The sequence below is a fragment of the Aphelocoma coerulescens genome, chromosome 4 (assembly GCF_041296385.1).
Source record: "Aphelocoma coerulescens isolate FSJ_1873_10779 chromosome 4, UR_Acoe_1.0, whole genome shotgun sequence".
NCBI lineage: Eukaryota > Metazoa > Chordata > Aves > Passeriformes > Corvidae > Aphelocoma > Aphelocoma coerulescens.
This window is the reverse complement of record NC_091017.1, coordinates 31,532,019-31,556,308: the sequence shown is the minus strand read 5'-3', so window position 1 is coordinate 31,556,308 and position 24,290 is coordinate 31,532,019. Positions and strand designations below refer to the sequence as shown.

At 38.9% G+C, this 24,290-nt stretch overlaps 1 protein-coding gene across 3 annotated transcripts in view; it reads right to left on the bottom strand.

Moving 5' to 3' along the window:
- Positions 1–24,290, bottom strand: part of CSGALNACT1 (chondroitin sulfate N-acetylgalactosaminyltransferase 1) — a 43,376-nt gene extending 19,086 nt beyond the window's left edge. For 2 of the 3 annotated variants that reach the window (XM_069013374.1, XM_069013377.1), the window contains exon 1: positions 24,177–24,290. The gene's annotated coding sequence lies outside the window, so the exon portion shown is untranslated. Of the gene's footprint in view, positions 1–23,630; positions 23,693–24,176 lie in introns of all 3 variants that reach the window. The other variant, XM_069013375.1, reaches the window with a different exon arrangement.

Sequence of the window (24,290 nt, the reverse complement as noted above, 5' to 3'; positions counted from 1 at the left end):
TCTAAAAAAAGCCTTCATTTGTGAAAACATCTTCAACCTCAGCTCAACCTGTTAGCCTAGCCAGAGGTCAGCCCAGCTCACAGAGGTGCTTTTCACTTGCTTTCAAGGAGCCTGGGCCCAAAAAATGAACTAAACACAGAAACAGATTCTGTCATCACTCTAAGCACTCTGTAAACATTTCTTCACAGTGGAGGGTGCTGCACCCAATCACAGGGAGTGGCAAAAACCAGAAAGTTGGTTGGTTTGAAATGGTCAGATGGTATGCACCCATCACTGTTTCTCACCAACATATGAATTTTTATTGGACTGTAGAGATACAGGAAATTCATCTCTGCACAGAAATTGCAATGTATTCCAAGTCTGAAATTTTGTCTCTCAAAAACCACACTGAGAATTTGTGCAGGAGAAAAGGACTCAAACCAAAGTATCTCTGGATATATATCTCCCCTCTGAGCTCCCCAATTTCTGCACTCCTCATGGTGAGGACAGAAACAAATAGCAAAAGCACAGTGATATTTGCAGAGGCAGTGATTTCTCAGCACATGTGGCATGAGCAATGCCAAATAATTCCATGTTTTTAAGTACTTTCTGCCACAGCTTGTTATTGTAGGTGTAATTCAGACTGGCAACTCCCATTTTAGCTCACAAAACTTTGAAATTCCTTTTCTTTTCTTTTTTTTTTCTCCTCAATAGAGGCAGTAAGTGGCAGAAGCTGCAATTAGGTTTTGCGTAGGTGTTTGGAACATCTTCATTGAATAGCAGCACATGTCACAGTGAGATTTCACTAGAATCATATTAATCTCTGAAATGAGCTGTGGGGAGGAGGAAACAGATGTTTCACCCAGACTTTAAGTGCCTTACAAAAATAGACAAAGACATTCTGCAGCCACTTGTAATTTGCCTTGAACTTCTTAATTACAAGGACTGTGCACAGCACTGCAGACATATTAGTCTGCTTTAAATGTTAGGAACACGACTTTTCCCCCCTTAGCTTCTCAACAAAAATCCAAGACACTCAGCAGAATAGGATATCACAGGGATTAAAATTTAGTCTCACACAACAATTTATGCACTTTATGCAAAAATTAATTCTATTTCTCCTTATGGCCAGATCATGATTTCTCAACTACTTCTCAGCCCAGTTCATCTGCCTAGGGCTGAATTAAACAAAAGGCTGAATAAAGAAAAAACATCTCTGATAAACTGACTGGGTGTACCTTCTTAACCTTCATGTATTGTCCCCTGTTAAAAATTCCACTACTCCCTCTTGGGTTGACACTCACACATCCCAAACAAACAACTCAAAGTCCTAACATCTGGTTTCTAATCTTCAATCCAAAGAAAGGATTAGTAAGAAATAGTATCCCAAATGAAAATGTTAAATGCTAATACTTGAAGACAGTAGACAACTTACTGTAAAACTCTTCATTTCCTAATCTTTGATTCCAGAGTAATCTTCAACAGAAAATCTTACTTACACTATGTTCTCTCGGAAAGTCTAAATATTTAACCCTGTCCACAGAAAGACAGTTAGACTGTTCCTCTTTGTAAATAACATTTACAGTCTGATCATCTTGCAAATAGGTTACAGCTGTTAGAAGCTGACTTCAAAACAAGAAACCCTCAAAACTTTAACAGTCCTGGAAATACTGTACTTTCCTCTTGTAAGGGAACTGAGAAGTAGCTGCTTCATTCAAGAAGCAGTTTACATTCAAGGTACTGCTATAGACTTGTCACTCTAAAAGCTACAAAACCAATGCAGAAGTCCTAACTTTTGCCTTTGTTAATATCTGGACCCCATTTCTGCTAATTTAATTTGGCTCCTCTTATCAAGGTAAAGCAGTAACTTTATCTGCCATGCCACTTCAGCTGAGTTCTGAGGTCAATGTGTTCTTGTGTTAGACCATCCACTTACATGTGGCCTCAGTGCTCATGAAGGCAACTTTCCCAAAGACAGTCCAGAACAGAAATCAAGATTACTCTGAAAGCCTTCTGCTGTCATATGCAGTAAATATGCCAGAGTTGTTTCAACTTTTACAGTAGCCATTATTACTATTACAGTAGACAGCCAGTAATAATTATTTCTTCTACAGTATCATTATTTCTGTTTTAAATAAAGCACTCAAAGGGAGTATTGAGGTGTCTCTGTCCTCCCAGTGCATACTCATTCTGTGTATGGGCTTATCAACATGTATACACATACAAGAGTGGAAGTGCCATTGCTTTCCTTTCTCCACTGTTAATCAAACTAGTTTTAAAGTTTAAAAACCACAGAGGTTAAACAGTAATTAAGTTCTAACTACATCTGAAAAGAATCAGTGTAACAGCTAAAATTATCTCCACACACCAATAACATCATTTTTTCTGATAAAAACCCCATTACTTCAAGTTACTGCAACAACACTCCTAAAACTGCTTTCTCTGCCCTGGAACAATGTTATCTGTGTAAGACTTGGCAGTTTTCTGCAGATAAATAACCAGCCATTGCAGAGGTCTGTAGTAGGAATGCTGGTTTTTGTATGAGACACACAGATTTCCACGTAACAACCAAAATATACCACCCTTCTCTGCTAAACACACTGATCTATAGGTGTGTAACCCACACATCCTCAGTACAGTTATTAGCTGGGGGTTCTATACGGCACTTCCAAAAGCCTTCACAGGACTTCCCTGTGAGTTTCCACCACTCTGTCTCTCCTCCAGTAAGGACATGACAGATCCATGCCTTGTCAGGCTCCAAAGAGAAAATGCAGAGAAGAGATGACAAACATGCAGTGCTGCTGCAGAGATGCTGTGACTCACAAAGACCCATCTCCATGTTACTGCAAGAAAGAAACGACAAGGCTTTTCTCTAAAGGTCCATTTCTCATGGCCTGGAGTTTCAGGAATTCAGTTGCTCCAAAAATATTTTGAACTTTGCTAAAATGGAGATAAAAAATATGCATTTGAGTTGAGCTGGAATTCAGTCTGGTCTTTTAAGAGAAAATTAGCAAACCATCATAGTTTCCAGAACTAAAAATTAATGGTAGGGCTGGACAGCTGAGATGTCCAACTTAGCTGGAAGACCAGCATCTTCTGAACATAACCGTCACTTTAATTTCAATTAGGTGAGTACCATCTCAGTTTTGTAGATATATAAAAGAGGAGCATTTTTCTCTAACCACATGATGCTGCAAGAGCCCTATACAACATTTAATACAGCAGCATGCTGGACACCGTTTCTTTTTGCAGGAAATTAGCTAACAAAACAAGGACAAGCTACAGCCAGGGAAAAGCAGAATGATACTACTCTAATTTACTTCATTTTAAGATCTAATTCAACAATTTCTCTGCTTGTAGAGAGCTTCCAGAAAGACTAACTCAGCTTTAACATAACACCAATCTATACCAGCTCCTGAAATACCTCAGAATCAGCGTAATAAGAGGGATAAAACACAAAATCCTTTTGTGTTTCCTGACTAAAATAAATAATGGGATAAATTTTGCTTATCCATTACCCTGGACCTGGGAAAAATGCTGTTATTTCACTTTGAAATGTTTACACATGCACCCTCAGTGGTTTACACAAGCAAAAGAAAACTGACTGCCACCATAGGAATGAACAGTCATTCCTTTTAAGAACAAAGATGACCGCAGCTTTATGAAAGAAACTCAAGTAGCAGCAGCAAGGCCTGCAAAATTGAAGGGATCTGCACCTATGTGGGGATGCTCTGTGAATGCTTGTTGGTTTAGACCCATCTCTTCATGCCTGTTACTTAAAACTTTTTCTTGTACAAAGTAAACACTAATGTCACTTTATGCCAGGAGCCCCGAGGATTCTGCCAGATGTCCGTCCCACAGTACCACAGCCAGACTTTCAGTGAAATCTGAAGCCCAGTGTATGCACACCAGTGATGTAGGTCATGAAACATGGAAGGTTAAGCACCTATCTAATTAAGCAAGAGAGTAAATTATCCACTGATAAAAATGCACAAACACAGATGACTAAGTTGTGTTCAGAAACAGGAAAGCCTAGCTAGGCTGAGCTGCAGGTGGAAAGTAGTTTGTGTGTCTTCCAGTATTTAACTAGGACTTCTTTAGTCGTGGCTTAAAACCTCTCATGTTTAGCTACCAGTCCAGCCCTTCAGATACAAGTGCACAGTGCAATGAAAGCCCCCTCTTTTGAGAAAAGCTGTGAGGTGATATAGTACAGTAACAGTGACTGAAGGTATCTATCCTATCAAAGTCCCTGTAAAGTAGCAATAGAGTTTTAAGATGTTTGAACAATCCAGCCTGACCTGGAGATTATGTCTTCCTCTCCTTGCCAGAAATCCCTGGTACAGCTAGAATGCTCTGTACCAAACTAGATGTGGACTTGAACTTCATTAACTCCTGTAGAGTTGGAAGTGGAAGAGGTTTCCTCCTTCCTGAGTCCAGCATGTGGGAACTGAGAAGAGACATCTTGCTCCCACAAGTCTAATGTTATATACTTAAAATAATGCAGAGCCCTAGATTTTGATCTCCTTGTACTTGAAATGAAATTTTCTGGGTAGTGTGGCATCAATACAGGGCTTCAAAGAAAATAATTAAGAGCAAAGGGGACAACAGAAAAAAAACATTTTGGTAGTCAAGGTGTTAAGAATTAGGTAGGTTATCTAGGCTGAGCAAGAATTAGCAGGATAGGGACTAATTTTGCTGACCAAGGTTACTTTTCATCTGTGGTTTACAATACAGAAGAAAATCAAGTTTCAGACTACAAACTCATAATTAGGAAGCCAGAAAACAACTGCAGCCTGGTTCAGTATTAAGACAAGCTACCCAAGCTCTGCATAGAACACCAATACATGCAGCATTAACAGCTCTCGTAGCTCACATACCAGCCACCAAGCTCCACTGATCTGCATTTCTCTGTCAGTCTGGTCTGTACTGATCGACAGGAAGAGGCCACGCCCCTGATTCAGCCCCCATTTCCTTCCTCCTCCAGGTTAGTGCTTACTCGGAAACAACATGCCACAAGGTCTCATTTAGTTTATCACCACTGTTTTGATACGTGATTTTGGTCAAAGACCCAGCATTTCCTTGATATACCAGGAAACAATCTCTTAGCAATTGTTTGAAAAGCCCAAGCTCTTTCAGTTGTTTCAGTAAAACAGTTTTTCTGTTTCTAGAAAAAGTTTCCAAATATATTTTTCAATTTTTTATTTGGGCCTCACATAATACTTGAATCTCACTGACTTCACCTTCATCATTAAACTAGCCAATTCTTTACTCTGGGAACTTGAAAAGATAAATCACAGCAGAGTCTCCGCAGAAAAGGTTTAGGCAGAGATGAAAAGAAAGGAAGACTTTTTATATTTAATATTATACGGTCTTCTATCCACTTGACCATGAAATTCTTCTTACAAAAAGGAATGAAAAAAAACCCCAAACCTGAGGACAGCCAAGAATTAAAGAACTATCTTGCAAAACACGCCTATCTACAAACTTTCATTCAGGTCAATTGATTTCAACAGAATGAAGATTTTTATCTTTTTATGATATTTTTATCACTGATATAGATTTATTTTTAAATAAAATATTTCAATAGGCTGAGAATGCCTACTTCATTTTAACTTAACAAATCACAGTGCTTCAAATTTCCACTTCCTGTCAGGTTTTGTATCTTTGAAGGTGTCAGAATGCACACAGGTTCATAGAAAACTGCTTTTGGTTAAATGGCTATAAGAAAAAAATAGTCTTTTAATTTTATGAAAAATGGCATCACATTTCTATATCCTTTAGTTAAGTAAACCAAGCCACATTTTCAAGTGTTGAGACATCTGCTCACAGTTACTTTGGTTAAGTTTACATCTCTGATCCTCAAATCATATTGAAAATTGAATATCTTTCAATTTCTTTATAAGATACCTCAATTCAAACAAGCAGTCTGATATTCTATTTTACAGCTCTCCAATATACCAAATTACAGCCATAAACAAAATTTCTCATTGGTCCTTAAGAAATTTCAGTTCCCTCATCGACTCTATTGGTATCTGGGATTAAAAGTGCAGTTTATGAAGGAGATTTTAATTGCAGTTATTGCCTATTGTCAATAGCTCTTAAAACCCAGTCATTCAGCTAGAAACACGTTAAATGTTAACAGTTCACACAAGAGGCATCCTGGTTCTCTAACACTGAGCAGATTGTTGACGTAAGTAAAGCCCATTTCCCTTACCAGCCAAAGCTGTCTTTTTTTCTCCCTTTTGTTAAACAGGAGAAGTTCACCCTGCAGTCAGGTCAGCATTTCCTGAAAAGTTCCAAAGAGCCTATCCCTTGAAAGAACTTCAGGCTTCAATCAGAAGCAAAAACATTTCATGTGAAGTTATGAAATAATGCACACAATATGGTCTTACGCTAACATTTTTCCTCATTGTACCACAAAAGTATCTGACTTGGTTTGATGTAACTTTGTATCAAAGTTGATGCAAACACAATTTTTTTTTTTGTAAGGATAGTTAATTTTTTTTTTTTTTAAGAAAACAGTTTTCTGCTTATCCTTGTTCCTTAGGTGCAACGTTTTTCAGAAAAGAGGAATAGGGAAAAAAAGTGTAATCTCTTAGCCTACCAGAATACTTGAAGAAAAGAAATTTCCTTATAAGATAAAGCTTCATGCTACTGCATCTTTGTTTCTCTCCACATGGAAACCTGTCTGCAAATGACAGCATTATTTTTATTTTAACAAAGATTGGCTAGGATGTGTGCTGCCACAGCTGTGTAAGCTAATGAAACAAAAAGAATAAATTGCTGCTGTGCCTTTACAGTTTTCTCCCTTTCCCTCCTTTTAACACAGTTTTCTGTAGAATATTAAAATCATACCATTTTCAGCAACAACTTATGGCAGCTTAACTCAGTTTAACTCCTTACATCTCCACTACTTTCTTTCCTTGTGTTGTTCTATTATCATGGAACAAGGGTTCAACAAGGGCTACTAGAAACAGCAGTGAAATATATCACTACAAATATTAGTTGCTAAAAGAAAAATCGTTCTCCTATGGATCCTTTTCCTAAGTGCGGTCAAACTAACAGTCAGAGTTTTCCAGGACTGGCATCTTAAGGTCAAATGTCAAGAGAATTTAACAGTCTTTTGTCTAAAAGAGGAAGGAAAGTAACTGTTGATGGAACATGGGAGTTGGAAAACAGCAGCCGAAAGTTCCTCCAGGAAAGAATGAGCTATGAGCAAAATGGTGTCAGCATGTGAATGTGGACCATGTGATAAAAAGCGAATCATACCTGGTTTAAACAAAACTCACATAGAGAGAGAATTTTTAAATACTAGGTTAGTGCATGCACAGAGGATTTTGGTGATTTAATTCTCTCCTCTGGCATGTACCCTTGACAACAATCTTGGACTGACTTTGCATTGAAAGCATGACAAAAACTCAGTGAAACTGGAGAAGCTGAGAGAAATCCCTATGTTCTTAAAGGAAAATATAGATAAGAAAAGCTACCTGATAGAGCAGATGACATCAGCCATCTATGTAATGATTTACGTTGAATCTCTTAGAGGATACCAAATGCTTTGGAAGGTGAAAAAAGGTCTTGTATAGCAGAGAAACATTTTTAGTGTTTGTGATTTTGATGATCAGTCAATTCTCTAAGCATAAGTTTGTATTTTGTAGCAGACATGCAAAAGAAACAATTCTCCTATTTGGGAAATGTTACTTTTCTTCATTACTCCTTTGGATTTTTACTATGATTTTGGCTTCCATTGCTTCAAAATTGGTCTTTTTCCATCTCCTTGTTAGAGAAGCCATACGCTACTACATGCTTAGGTACTGCTTTTAGCTACTTCTGAAAGAGGGAAACCATTTCCAGTAGCTACTCTTCCTGATTAGTACTTCACCAGATTCTATTAAGTTGCAGTCAAAAAAGACAAAGAAAAGTGTATTATATATAAATTACTGGAAAGTACAAAGAACATTATTATCTTATAAACAATCATAAGCAGAACTCTCCCTTATTTACTGTAAGAGACATGCATGCTGAGAGATCTTTGCACATTACCTAAGGTCAGGCTCCTGCACTTACCTACTGAATTATCTGCTGGACTCCATCTACTCACATTCCTGCTGGGAGCCCAGGGAATTTACCTGGCTGACTTAACCACCTAGTCTGTCAGTTGCCTATGGGTGGCTGGGGCAGTTGCTCCCCCAGACCACCTGGTCCATGTGTTTATTTCTGAAGAGCCATCATCACACAATACTAACTAAATTATTATGCATAATTACAGTGTGTTCATTACTGCAGAAAATCCCAACTCAACTGAGGTAACATGCCAGGGAGTGGGAACCCTCCTGATAGCTTTTACACACTGATTTGCCCCCTGTAAGACTAATACAGTGTCCTACTGTTTATTAATTTTATTTCTAACTTCAATCACTTTTACAGAATTACAAAATGGCAGGCAACCTGTACAGAGCAATAGTTCAGTGTATCTCCAGCAAGTCCAACATACCCAAGATGCACTCAGCACAAAAGGGAAAGAATATAACGAAAATCAAATGTTCTCGGCCTCCCCTTTGGTTTTATACACCTACTTCTGCTTCATTTCAGATATTCTATCTCGAAATATACAGTTGACTCGAAATATAAAAAGATGCAAGAACCAGGCACCAGTCTGAGTTAACAAGCTGCTTGCCAGCTGAGGAGTCATGCACACATCCATTATTACAAGTTTAAAAATAGCAATCCTTTGAGAAGCTCTTAGAACATCAAAATGTGGCATGTCGATATAAAAGTAATCTGTGGATAAAAGAAAAAAGATGGCAAGAATCTATTTCAAACAGATGGTTAAAGAAATAAAGCGATTTAATCCCAACTTCTAGAGGCATGTATTGCCATCATTATCAGTGATGTTAGAGCCAACTGCTCTACGTGGGGTCTTGCTGCATTCCCTTCAGAATGTCCAGGCTCCCAGGCAATGAGGTCAGCTCCATATGAAAGTTACAGTTTCCTAGCACTCCTTGAACACTCTTTATGTGTTTTTTTCTACCCATTTTCTATCTCCCCACAGCAAACCTTTCCAGAACAATTGTGTTCCTTGCTGTTCAACACTTTGCACAGTGGAAGTCAGGTTCAGTTGGGCCCCCAGTGAATCTGTTGTGACAGCAAGGCATCAAATACCATATAGTGGCCCATAGCTTCGTCTTTCTCCCTAACAGCTGTGCAGGCCACTTCAGAGGCCCTGGCAGAACCAGCTTCACTGGTCTACTGAAATGACACATTAGTGCTGGCAATCAGCCCAAAAACTTTAAATATGGTACAAACTATGACTCCAGCCCAGAGAAAAAAGGTTAAGAAAATGGCAAATACCGTGAAATTAGAACTCTGTAATCTCATTCAGCCTTTAAAATCAGGAGCCTAAAACTAAATACTGTGCACACATTGCAGCTACACAGTGAGGTTCCTCATTTGTTGGCAGATCTGGAATTTCACATGAGTCTGTCACACAGGAGCAGCTAGGAGGAATTTGAGGAGCAAATGTGCGGCAAATACCTTGGTTGTGATCTCACAGCATCATTTTGCATTTCCTTCTTTTAAGAAAGGCACACTCTCAGGATGACTATTTTGATGTGTGCACCATTTTCTGGGTGGAGGCTCTTCTCGACTTCTGGAGGAGATGCCCTGTGAAATTCACTCCCTCCAATCACATGCTCCTTTATGTGCAGAAAACTGCAGTTTAAGGAGTACAGCTACACACAAACCCCCCAGGCTGCAGTTATAGGATGAGCCTGCTATATCCACTAGCACAGGCAGAAAAGGATTCCCAGCCTGAAGAGAGACAAGAGGAGCAGCTGAGAAGTGGCTTCCTCAGATGCTGAACTGCACATGGAAGTCCCTCTAGATGTGAGTCCCTGGTGTCCAGCCAAAGGGGGCAAAAGTAAAGACAACTAGCTGTAATGGGTTGGAAGACTTTCTTTTAGGCAGCCTCCTTTTCCAGAGTAGTTCAATCTCAGAGTCTTTCTCTGAGTACACACTGCACTAGAGGCTCATGCAATAGAGCACTTGTTAGCAGCACATTTTATGGTCTGCAAAGAAATAAAGTTCAACTGCTCATGCTCCAAAGCACTGGCAAAACACAGCCATCCCTCAGCTCAAATACACACTTTGGCACAACACTGCAAAATGCAGCCTATACTCAGTAGACAGGTCAGTTCTCAGGCTTGATCCACTTCAGTCTGCAAAGCTGACCCTAAAAAATCACAAAATGATGATAAAACGCTTCCACCACACCTGCAGAAGACAGCCTAGTTGTACAGTTTAAATACTTTGTACACCAAAAGTGCATGATTTTGAAGACCCCAGCATGCCCATTTCTTGGTGTAATAAACACCTGATCAATCTCAGCTGGAAACACTGCATCCATCCCTGGGAACACCGAGAAGGCTTTCTAAAGAACACACTGCTTTTTTCACCAGGGTAGCAATGAGGTATCTAGATGAGATTTCTCATGCAACTAAAACAGTGCACAGTCAGACTACTTGAAACAAAGGGCTTGCTAAAAGGAGATGGTTCACTGTGAAAGTAGAGCTCAACTTTGTGTTTCGTTAGAGAGATATGGAAACATGTAACCAAAAAAAAAAAAAAGTAATCTCACAAAAAGGATATTACTGAGATGGTCACTGAAATTGTTTTCCTTTGAAAAAAGGAAAGTTCCACAAGGAGTTAAGATAACAATGACATGATACTAGAAGAGGAATATTTGTAATGTGTAGTACTAATTCTATTGTAACTGAAAATCATCAAGGCACACTTACCTGTGCTGTAGACAAAATACTCTGTATTCAAAGAAACATAACATCAGGAACACTGACACTACAGTTCATTAATACTTGTCAGATAACATGAGGAAGTCACACAGTTGACTGCAGTAACTACTGAGAAATCAAATGAGAAAGAATTTACAAATTGTAATTTCCTAGTAAAAACAAGTCAGCTGTAGTGGTGGAAAGCAAACCTTTTCACATATCTGATTTTATGCCCCCTTGGTAGATTTCAAAGGTGCAGAAACAACATGAAAATTATTTTTAGAGCCTTATAGCTGGATACATTTAGTAGCCTTTTGCTACTTTCCCCCCTATAAGTGGGCATGTTCTCAATAACTTTTCTCTTTTATTCTGGAATGCCATCATGATTGGGAATCAGGACACTTTGTGTTTGCCTTATTTCCCAAATTACTTGGAAGAAAAAAAATGCAAAGACTATCTATGCATCACCTAAATGGAAAAACAAAATTTTTACCAATGTTATAATGATTTATTGTGGAAGTTTTGGTTTCATTTAAAGAAAAACAAAAGGATGTTCTTTTCAAGGCATAAAACAGTATTGTCAATCAGTACTGATTCTTTGTAAAGCATTTTGTCCATCCAAAACATCAGTACAGTAGTAGTAACTGCTATTAATGAGCATTGCAAGTAGACCATCTGACCAGAGCCATTACTTAGACTGGTCCATGCCCTGATTTCACTGAAAATTACAATAATAATTTTTTTAGTCCTTAGTTCATCTATTCAATATCAAAATGTCAAATCCCTCTGATTAGCTCAGCACATACACTGTACTTGAACATCTGAAAGGAGCTTCAGAGGTGCTTTGCACCCTCATCTCATGTGCACAGGGTCACTAAAGAACAGAAACACAAACTTTAAAATTCATTACCCAGTCTATGCCATTTAAGCTCAGCAATCAACTTACAAACTTTGTGTATGCAAGACAGGAGATCACTTGCCAAGATGACATTTATACTCAAAGTAAACAAGCAGCACAGTCTAGATTTCCTAATGCATCAAGCTGCTTGCAGGCTCTGATTGCTGATGCTTAATGTCAGACCACATGCATGCAAAGAAGCCATTCAGTTGTGAAAACAAAAACCATGGTGCTTAAACCTGAAACCTTCATCCTAGGAATCAGAAAGGACTGGGTTAAATTGTAGATTGTGCTGTCCTCAAGCATTCCTCCAGTGTCCTCCATCAGCATTGATAATCCCTTGTCAGAGCACAGGACCCACTTTCCTTTGCTAAATGATGGAAAAGCATGTTTGGAAGAAAGAAGTGAGGAGTAAATAAATGAAGACAAAAGATGAGGGCATTTGTGGAAGCACTTAGAATCACTATGTTGCTAAAATAACCTTGTAATGTAAGGAAATTGGCTGTGAGTAGATTTTCAGATACAAAGAGCCACAAAACCTCAACATGGTTTGAAGCAGTTTTGCTGAAGGGAAGCAGCTGTAGTAGCTGGCTTGGATTCTGAAGTGTGTTTGGGATAAAAAAACCCAACAAAACAGCAAAACTCCCCACACATTAAAGACATACATATCTGCAGAGAACATCAGGAGAGCCTAAGAGAGCTCAACAGGGCCTGGATGAGAACCACACCTCTTCTCCAGAAGGAGTGATGAGTGCAGCGGGAGTCTTACTCAATTTACTCTCTTATTTTCCCTGCGCAGCCTCTACCAGCAAGGGACTTGCAACTTTTGCTCTTCCCAAAGGTAGGCTAGGTTAGAAAGCTCTTAACACTCCTCTTTCTACCAAGTATATTTATCTGAGCAAGTCCCAATGGGCCTGAATCCAGCTACAACAAACTTTCTGGGCACTTCTGACTGTTACGAAATGTAGCGACTCAGCCAAACTACATCAAAAAGAGAACATATTTTATTTTTTTACTGGAACTTAATACACCAGGGCAGGGAAAAAAAAAAAAAACCAGTGTCAGAAAAGACACATCCCCACATATCTTTATCTTAGAAAGCTTAGTCCTTCTCTCTGACCGTAGGCAGGTATTGCTATCTGGCTTTCTGCCTTCTCATACACTACTGACTGTCTGCCTCCCTCCCAAGGCCCATAGCTCTGCATTTCATATGCCCTAAATCACCTGTCCTGTGACGCAGTTGAATCAAAGGTATCAGCATTTCCCCTCTTATGTTCCCATTGCCATGGTGAGCAGCAACAGAGCCTGAAAATATGAGGTCAAAACACAGCTTAGATATCTCCCACAAGCCATATGGAAGAATCATTTTCTGAGGAAATTTCTGGCATAAATTTGCACTTGCTCTCTGACCAAAAGCACACCTCAGCTCAGCACTCTGGACTCCTAACTGAGCTCCTGGGACAGAAAACCATAAACATCCCTAAAAAGCTTGAACTCAGATTCCTCTCCAGGAACTGAAGAGGAACTTCCCAGTTCCTTATAGGTTGCCAGTGTTACCTGCTTGATGTCTGTCAGCCTCACTGTGTTTCCTTCCACCACATGGAAGTTCAAGTCCCTGGCACATACCTGCACTGCTTTGCCAAGTACCCCAACATCACTTCATAGAAATTGATTATTATTTTCCATCTTTCAGAAGCCTTCCAGCCTCTCCTTGCAGAAATTACAGTGGTAATGTATGACAATATATGTTGCATCTGGGTATAATATTTGTGAAGACAAACCAGACCTCTTTCCCAGTTACTATTCCACTGAAAATCAAATGTCAGTCTGCATGTCTTGGATTACTCAGAGATAATGCAGTTAGCATCACAATACAGTTATGTAAACCGTATCAAACTAATCAAAAATCAAGACAGAGGAAAAAATTGGAGAAGTCAAATGAACCCTGGAAAGAGACATGAAGTACAGGCTGCCAGGACTGCACGTGCTGAAATTCCTGAGGAAAGATGAAAATTATTGTGGTAAGTACATCACAATTTAGGCCAGCCTAAGAGGGAGGCTGTCTGCTTGGCGAAAACCTGGACCAAAGCAGATATTCAGCATAAGAGACTGTGTTCTGGAGACAGGTATGAAGACACAAAGTATGAAGCAAAAAAAGGCAGAAACACAGTAACGACATACACTCACTGTCTTGTCTCAGCAGGAGTCAAAATTCAATTACTGGGACCTACCACATTTCAGTATAAATAGACATTTTGGGGCATTAAATAGGATTAGTGAATAGATGAGAACACCAAAGTGCAGTATTGACAATAGTGTCAATATATCACAGTGGCGATACTGCAGCCCAGTTTGGTATCCTAGGCTTGATGAATTATACACGGGGCAACACAGAAGCTTTTCATTTATGTGTTGCCTCCTGTACCACCTCAGCCTCCTCTGGATTAATTTTAAAACAGTTATTTTGGGAACTTGTGAAAACAAAGGCAGCTCCATGTCAATTTTAGCTTGGGAGACTGGCAAAAATCCCATTATAGCTGGAGCTTATGTGGAATCAAATGCAGACTTGGGCCTTAATTTTGACATAGGTATCACAACACAGAGACAGCAGCTGTTTTTTGCACTGTGAATTGCAACAAACCTTCTCTACTGGTAAGTTTTCATCTTATAGCTGCTTTCTGACCTGAAAAACAACAATGCAATTTAGAAATTCTTCTCCTCTACCTTGAAACAATCTTGAGGAATGCAAGTGAATGCTTCATTGTAATCTGGATCACCAGCAAGATGAAATACGATTAAAAAATATATATATCCAAATTAAGAAAAAGATGCAACATCCAAGGAAAACAAATAAAGATTTAGCCAGAAAATAGGCATAGCTGAATGGAAAATGCCCTATGCAATGCAAAAAGTTCCAGTAAAGGTTTGTGAATAGTTATGCCTGCTTTTCCCACTTCACACCAAAAACACACTTCAATGCTTTGTTGTTTCAGTCCTAAGAGATCTGAAGTGTTTGCCTTGAAGCTACTACTGACCATACACATCAGTTTGATGAGAAAGACCAAAAGTTTGGTAGGAAGTGTGTACTGTAAGCTGAGGAGCAACAGCTCAGAAGCTGTGTCATTCAGCTGGCAAAAGTACACTACAGACTTCACATAGGGAAATAAGTCCTCTCTTGAAAAAGGTAATGGAAGTAAAAACGAAAGGACACTGTAAGGAAGAGCAAAAGCTCTCTCGGTGCATTGAGATGACCATCATGCAGCATATCAGAACCTTTCCAAAACACTACTGCACTTTCTAGGTCACCAGGTGTAGGTTACAATATCTTTCCAAAGGCAAAAGAGTCTGGAAACTGGTCTGGAAGATAGTCCTGATCAATTCCTAGATGATAAATATATATGTCATTGTTACAGGGCTGAACAGCAGCATATGTAAGCCAAGTCTCCTTCCTGAAGGTAAGATGATCCCGTGTGAGTAATTTCCTTGTCTTCTTCTTGGTATTTCCAGCTGTAGCAAAGACAATAATGATGATGCTCACTCTATTATGCATTTAGATAAGATGATGAAAATAAACAGAAGTGGATATGTACTTAGGATGAAATTACTTGCTGTGGCTTCTCTTCACTATCATGCAAACTCAGTCAAGGAAGCTTAACAAGATACTGAACTTAAATGCATCTGGAACTGGACAATCCAGATTCAGCCCTAGCAGTGTAAGAGTTAGTATCATTATTAATATGCTGAATACCATTTCTCCAAAAATCTCAATGTGAAATATCAGAATCCTCTAGAAGGTGGGGGTTTTCCCCTCTCCATGGGTATGTTATCATAGATATTAATTGGAAAAAGTCTATTTACTTCAAATAGGAGGGGGAAATGTACCAGACTGGAGATGCCCATGGCAGTTGCAGTGAGGAAACAATAAACTAAAGAAGTCTAGACCAATATGAAAGCTTTTAACATGCCATTGTAAAGGTTCAAGTATCAGTTAGACAGACTTCTTTAAGAGTCAGATGATTTTATCACCAATCACCTTAATGATGGTGCATACTCAGCCAAGAGGAACTGTGGACAGAATTTGACTCTAATTTTTTGAACTCATAGACTTTTTTTTTAATTTCTATTTTTTAGAAAGTTAATATAAAAGTGAAAACACAACTAAACACAACTAAAAGAAGCAGCAGAAAAGTCTTGCTGAGCAATCATATAATCATAGAATACCACGGAAGGGGACCTCAGGACAGTTTTGCTGTGGCACTCCCAAGGTGATGCTCACCTTACCTGTGCCATTCTACCAGCATGAAATCACGCCCACAAGCTTGTAATCCAGCCCAGAGACTCCAAAGAGAAAGGTAGTTGTCACCTCTACCTGTTGTTCGTCTAAATAATAGTCCTCAGCAGCAAGAAATTGGCACACCACAGCTATTTATGACACCACTCTGTGATCTGCCTCACCCACACCTTCTCTCTTCCCTTGGTAACTCTGGAAAAGAGCTTATCCTTCCCTTGGATTCCCTTTGATAGCAAGGGATATCCATTTAGCTCTTCCCAGTGGAAGGAAATTCTCACGGATCTAAGGTACCTTTGACAGCCAAGGCTTACCTAGTCTCTCTGGTTATCTGAGCACATCAATCAGCCCAGATGAAGTTTATAACAGATGCAAGGACTCCCTGATGGCTTTTCTCTCACAGCCAAATCTCTCCTTTGCTGTTTTATGAAAGTTGAAATATTTATGTGGGAATGTACCAATATCAAACTTCCATTTAAGATTCTTTAACTCTAGGATGGAACTTCAGAGGGAAACTAAAGAAATACACTTAATCTGCTCTGTGAGTACCAGCACTTCTGTAAAACAAACACAGCAGCGATGAAGGATCTCACAGGACCCAACATCTTTGAAACTCAATCTCACACAGCATAAATACAGTCCCCTGATACATCCATCCTCTTTTCTACCTCCTCTAACTGACTACATTTGAATCATGCATATTAGAAAAAACATCAGGACGGTACCGTTAGCTGCACTACAAGTCGCAGAAGCACAAATGGCATGGAACGTCTAAGCCTTTTAATAATGATCCTGTTCTCCGCTGCAGATCACCTGGCACGCAGAGCTCAGCTCTCTGAAAAAATAATGCAGTCACTCCCTGATTAAATTACTCCTGGAGTGGAAAAGACATTGAGCAGCCTGCCTGTTTCGATTGGCTGTGTAGTGACTGAGCTCCATGAATATGGAAATAATTGGAAATCCTAGACCAATATAGAGCAGGACAAAGAATATGTGACCCACATAAAGGGCATGCTGGAGTTGCATGAAAGTGAAATTATAGTGTAATGTTCAATAAGTGAAAAATTCTTTATATCAGTGACAGAGGTTAGAAAACAAATAAAGATTACTTCAGTAAAATGCCAGCAGGTTCCTGTGGGGTATATCCAGCCCCCGCCCTGGAGAGATGTCTGCTGAGATAAGGAGAGTGCTTAACCTCCCAGCAGAACTCCACTGGAAAGGGAGCCACTTTCAGTTACAGCGAGAAGAAGACAGACCCAGAATCCTCTGGGAGACCCTGTGCAGATCCTTTGTAACCCATTGGCCCTTACCCTTGGATACCCACTCCCTGTATCCCTATAAAGCTAGCCCCCTGCCCCGGCAAGGGCAGAGAGATGCCTGTCCCTGGCCTCCCCTTCGCCGGAGCGCGGACTAATAAGGCTACCTCGTGCGGAACAGCCACATGGGCCTCTCGTCTCTCTCCCTGGTCTGTCTTGGAGGCTGCCCTGCAGAGCTGAGCTGAAATCATGAACTGACAATCACTAAAGAGCTGAGAGCCTTGGCACGGGCCCTCCAGCCAGCAGCTGAGGGAAGACACCCGGCCCTGGGAAGATGGTCTCTCTCGGGACCATCTCTCTGGACCGGTCACAGCTTCCTCGGTCAGAGATACTGACCCCACAATAGCTGCCGTAGGTTCCAACAGAGTTGCAAAGCCTTTTCAAATGCATTTTACAGGCTCCTTTCTCCTAGGAAAGAGGTAAAACTGAGATTTTATTTTAAATCCTAATTCATAGCTCTAATCTACACCTTTGTGTCTCTTTTGCTCTTGATGTTTAATAGGTTAACAAGATTACTAAGTAGTTGCCAGACAAGTTTTTTGATTTGGGCTCTGAAGCTTGGACCTTAGTAGTAGTTAATAGCCCAAAAGATTCTAATCAGAGTATAAGAAATGGACAAGTACCCTAGAAAAACCAAAAAGCTTTACCACCAAATGAGCCTGTTTTCACCAACTCAAGCAAAGAACTGCAAAGAAGGTAAGAAAATTATGGCCCTGAACTTACGGGAAAAATTCTGTCACATACATCTGTAAAATCTCTAAAAAAAGCTTACATTTTCCTTGGACATGGCTCACTTGACCACCTGTGCTAACCAGGAAGAACCACCACTGCAGTGTAAGAGGCGCTTTGGTGAAATTGAAGTGATCTGCTTCCCACATACTTCCTGCAGCTGGAGTACAGGGCACTTCCAGGTGTCCCACATAGCTCTGTCTCTCCTGCCACTCCCTGGAATTGCTGGCAAACAAGGTATGTTACAGCAAATTTCTTCAGCTTCTTTTACCTGGCTGTAATAGCAAAAGGCAGATCCAATAGCAAGGGAGAAAAATGAAGTTCAAGTCACACTGGACAAATGCAAAGATCCATGCACGCAGAATTCTAAACTCTTTTTGTCCCCATCTGAAAACTACGGCTCCTAATTCATGACAATACTTTTAAGAGGTTCTCAGATGTGCTCTCAAAACAGTTTTGCATGTACCTTACGTTTGCAAAGATCTAGTTTCTTAGTGTAGTTAGTGCCTAAGGATTTTAGAGTGAAGCTTTATTTTCCTTTCTCTAATGCTAAGAAATTTTCCTTTCATTCCTTTAACATTACGTAAGTGCTTTTCATTTCCCGAACAATTTTCAGAGAAAGCCGGTATATTTTTGGAATAGCTTATTAATTCATAGATTTATATACATGGTTTAGTTAAGCATGAGAAAACTCCACCACTGACTTTTATCTCATGGAATCACCTTACACTATCCCACAAATTGAAAAGTCAGTGACATGTTTTCTATCCCTGTGGATCAAACAAATCTCCATTATCAGTTTCTAAGCTAATAACCACTACTTTCACAGTAAGCTCATTAATCTAAAATATTTCTGTTCAAATTTGCTAGGATTACAGGTAACATTATGATGTGTTATATATTCCCCTCAGATAATTTTTTTACTTAATAGCAGTCTAATGAGAAAAAAATAGTGCAGGTAACCATGATTCACAATACACACCACTGTATATTTTGCTAAAACTTTTTACAAGTTTTCCCAAAGTTTATTTAAAATCTCTTCCCTGAAATCAAGAGGCTCCAACTTCTTGCAAATAAAATAATACAAAATTTCCTGTACAAAGGGTGTTTCAAACCTATTACCTCTATTTTCAAACTATTATAACTGAAAAGGAATGCTTTTCTAAAATACTGGCTCCATATTAAAAGTACACATGGGAAAGACTATTTGATATAAAGCTCCTTTCAAAATCAAAACAACTCAGTTTCCCTCTGTGAAGAAAGTCAATGCCTATGTGGTCATTCTAAATGTTAATGAAAATATCAGTCGTAGGATAGATGAATGCAAAGAACCCAAATATAGACATACTGTGGTCTGGGCAAGCGGAAGTCTAACTGTTCTATCAGGGGTTGGGTGACAGGCTACAAAAGTTAAAAAATAAAAATTAACACAATGCACCCTTCAAAACTGGAAGCCGCTTGGTTCACTGAGTGATTATCACTGATCCCTGGTGCATGTAGCTCTGTCTAAGTCTGTTATAATCATGGCCAGCACTTTCATAACTATCTTCTATGAAATCAGTTCCTAGGGGAAAATGCTAAAAAACCCCTCAAAATTATACAAGGACTAAAATTCCACTTGTAAGACTAAAATGTTCTGCCTTGTAAGCCCTCCCAGATGTAGTTGAAGTACCATCTTGGTAGCAGAAATGGCAGCACATGTGACATAGCATCTCCTTACATTTCACCATTCACATCCCACCAAGAGATGTGTGAGTGCAACACAAATCAGTGACCGCCGGTACTGGTCTGAGTAACATGAAACTCTGAAGCTGTCTGCCTTAGTGCATGTGCTTGGGAGGCCTTTGGATATTCAATTACTCCTGTGGTTTGAACATTTTGGCCCATAATTCTTTATTAATCCAACTTTCAAAAGAAACGGTCACTTAGTAAACCTGGTGGAGTTACAGATGGCTCAACTGGTTTGAAAACTGATTCTAATTTCTAAATATGGCTATACAATAAAATATAACCTAGTCGGCAAAACTCTGAGCTTAAATGCAGGACATTTAAGTCCAGCTTCTGGTCCTGCCACTGGCCCACTGGCAAGATTTCATGTGAGTCTTTTTACCATACACAAATAGTAAGAACAGTAAGAGAATTGCCTCAAAATCTGAGCAACATTATAAGCAGATGATTAATAGATATATTGGGCTGCAGACTTTTGGCTTTGAAAATCTTGATAGAGTTTCTTATCCTGGAAAGGAAGAGGGGATTATTCAATTTAAGAACTGTCAACTATTTATAGCCTCAGCTACAAAAAACCAATTCTTTTAAGAAATAGCAAGCCAGAAACCTCTTGCTGCCGCAACCATCTCCAGTAGAAACAATTCCCAGGGGTATCTGAACACTGTTCCAAGGTTGCTGGAGTGCATATTGTTCCATGTCCTCTTGCCAGTAAATTGCCAAACAACTGTCAGAAACACAATGGAGAGGAAAAAGGGAAAAAAAGTTCTGAAGATTTAACTTCAGTAGAGTTTCTATCACTGTTCTGTTACTCTAGGAGGATGATGCCTATTTCCAAGTGACTGAGTTACGTTTCTCTGTTATCGAGGCAATGCAAGCTGATCTTGTGGAAGGTGTCCCTGCCTGTGGCAGGGGGGTTGGAACTAGATGATCTTTAAACAGTGTTCAATGCTAATGTACTCTTAAGAACATTCCCATTGGCTTTAATGGTGCTTGGCGTGGAACAGAGTTAGCACAGTACAGTTTAGCCTAAAACACATAAACCTGTTGATGATGAACCTGAAAACAGAATCCAGAGCTGTAACTACTCTAAAACTGAGGAGCTATCTTTGTGCCTTAAAAAAAAAAAAAAAAAAAAAAAAAGTCTTGTCACCTGCTTCAGTGGGCTCATCCTTAAACAGTAACACACAGCTCTCTTCTATCTTCTGACAATCAACTTTCTGCCTCCGTGTCAGAAGAAAGCCAGAGAGAGCACTGCACAACATTGAATATGTTAATTTACTCTTTGGTAGAGAATACAGCTCACCATGAAGACATTTTTTCTGAAAACTAAGTCCCAAAGGGAGGTGAAGACATTTACTCCTGTTTTGACTAACCAGTCAAGTATAAGAAGGTAACACATACACTAATAAGGATATCTGTCAGTCTCTAACAAGGAAATCATTAAGAACAATAATGACATCTTATCTGAATAGACACAAATGAAATCATTTGGGAATGAAAGATTAACACTGCACTGTCTGAAAACTTTTGTAGTGCAACTGAGTAAAAAATTATTTTCTCCAAGAATCAGAAAATGACCTGAGGTATGCTGGTGTGGCCAAAGACATGGTGTGACAGAGCTTTCTCTCACCAGAGGGTAACTAACTGATGGAGGCTTGTGAGCAGGCTTTTTCCAGTACATGTGACCTGAAAGGTAAGCTACATGCAAACAAGAAAATTTTGTCAGAAGAGGATCAAGTCAGTAGGACAGGGTAAAAGAAAATAGAAGCTAGGTATAAATAGATTCAGCATTTTTGCCATATGTTTTTTGTCTGTATCTTGCATAAGTGTTTCTAAGTGCATTGCTGATTTTAACTATTACAAACAAAAGCTCATAGTGCATTTCCTCTTAACCTGTCTTGACTTGTGCATGGTTTAGACTAACTAGCCTTTCCTTGTGAAGGCCACAGCAAGACACAGACCAGGTCACAAGGGTAATAAAACAAGCACCCAGTTAACCAGGTAACAGGAACCCAGTTCAGGGCATGCAAGGAGAAATATAGCAAGCCATGATCTCTGCTACATTGACTAGGTAGAAAGCTGACACCACAAACACCAGGAAAAACAAACACCTTCCAATAACTGTTGGGAAGCGAGAAGGATGGAATCCAGTAAGATATTGCATCAACTCCAAGGATCCCAAAGAACACACCAAGGCACCAACATCACTTATCCTCCTTCCCCACTCATGTTTTCTGGCAAAGTGATGTCCATAGACATGTCATCACATCATGGTGGGATTCTGGTAAGATTGTCTTTGAAAAGCAGTACTACCTCACAAAGGCTACCTCAGAGATCAGAAGGGAAGGAGTGCAGCCCAATACTCTCTACTAGTGATGGTGGATCAGAGATCATATCTAATTTTTTCAGAAAAAGGTTCAGAAAATACATTCTATAAAGACTGCATTAGTTTACTATACTGCTTACTTTTAAGATTTTTACGCAACATTCAACTTGAGAAAACTTTAACAATAGGGAATAAGGGAGGATTTTTTTGACAGTAGAAAACAGGTTACAAACATAAAGTGTGTATTTGCACTGTGACAGGATACAGATTTATAACTCCAAAAAATAAATGACAGAAAATAATATTTGGTGTAATGTTGATTAAAGAAATTTAAGCCTCAATGGGTTTTAAAACAGCTTTGAATTAATTTATTCATTTGAGTATTGTATATTTATAGTAGTAAATATTTTTGTTCTATAAAATTAAAAATCATTTACTGTAACTTTGTAACTCTACCCTCCATCATTCCCTACCCCATTCCAAGTGAAAAACCTCTCGACAAACTGTTAAAGGACACTTCTCCTGAATGGAGCTAACACTAGGTGGAATTCAAACAGTAAACAGCTTCAGAGATGTGAGGAGCCAAACAAGATAGATTTAAAACATTTTGCTAAATCAAAAATGTTTCTGGACCTGCAGTACAGCATGTTTGCCTTAAAACATGCAGACTCCCCTTGTAAGAGATGCCCCAAATATTCAGATGCATTGCTTTAAATAATGAGAGAATTATGGAAAGCATGTGCAAAAATATTAAATTATAAAAACTGTAGCCTTGATACAGAAAAGGGTAAAATAAAAATTAACCTCCCTTGAATGGAAAGCTCTTAAATTGCTTCAAAAGAAATATGAACAAGAAGTAGTATTTTCTAATTCCCCGTGCACTAATCCTAACTCACCAGCAGTGGTTTCCCACACAAATACATTTTCAATGCAGTTGTATTGGGCAATGTTGCAGTGACACCTTTCAGCTATTCTGAAGCTCATAAATAATGATTCCACCTTTTAAAGCTATATACTTCCTGTAAGAGGCAACATTAAGTAGACAAGGAAGTAAACAGCTTGATATGAATAAGTATTTGTCTATTTTATTTGAACTGCTGTTAAAAAAAAGAATACATGAAAAATACATTGTATATGTTTGAAAACAATTCTACTCAAGTTAAATATTACCATAAAAGTCATCCTCTTACAAGGAAAATGATTCACAGTGGAAACAATTTGAAACTCAGTTTTACAAGTTTGCATAAGAATTGCCCACCCAGGGCAAGAAATCCGCTCACTCCCACACAATGTGATAAGCATAGAGGAGAAAACCAAAGCAATTACAAAAATGGTCTTTCATTGATCTAGAGTACACAAGCTAATAGGAACATGCAGATATGTAGTAGATATTGTTGAAATAAAACCACAGGATTTTAAGTGTCACAAAGACAAGGAACAGCTTTGTGAAAGGTATAAACACATTTTATCAATAAGAAAAACAAATAGCAACAGGATAATCTTAGTAACTATAAAGAAAATAAATACTGCATCTACTTTATATTCTAATTTCTGAGGTAAGGATAAAAAATTGCCTTACCTCAAATACAGCTTGAAGAGAGACATTAACAATATGCCTACATGCTTTCCCTTGATAGCAATCTAAGAAGAAATACAAAATAGCAAATAACTATCTTCCCTGCAGAGAGCATGTGCCCAGGAATAACATGCTTCCCAGAAAAGTGTGCAGAAAAGATGCAAAAAAGAAATTAAAAATTAAAACTCAAAAAGACAATCCTTGCAAAACAAAAAGACAAGAACTTTATATTTGAAATTCACAGTGTGGTTTATTGCATTTTAAGGGAGGAGAGACATTCAGGAATTAGATAATATAGACTTAACTGTGATATCACCTCAATTCTCTCTAAAATATTAATGCAGTACATTTGTCTACAAAAGGAAGATTGTGAATTCATCCACACAGAACTCAGACACTGAAGACCTAAAAAGATTCCTATTCCAGTAGTAGGCACACATGGGCTCACACGATACAACCTTATAAACTTGCTTTTTCCTCCCAAACTACAGTGCTTGCTAAAGCGACACTCAAATGTTAAATGCTTTGGTCAAGAGTTCAGTCACTGACCTGCAATGAAAGCCTTATGTTCAGCTCCAACATTTTCTAACAGCAAACAAGAAAAAAAACCAGTTTCACGGAATGAACTGTTAAAAAAGAAAATCCTCACATAAGCTTTCCCCG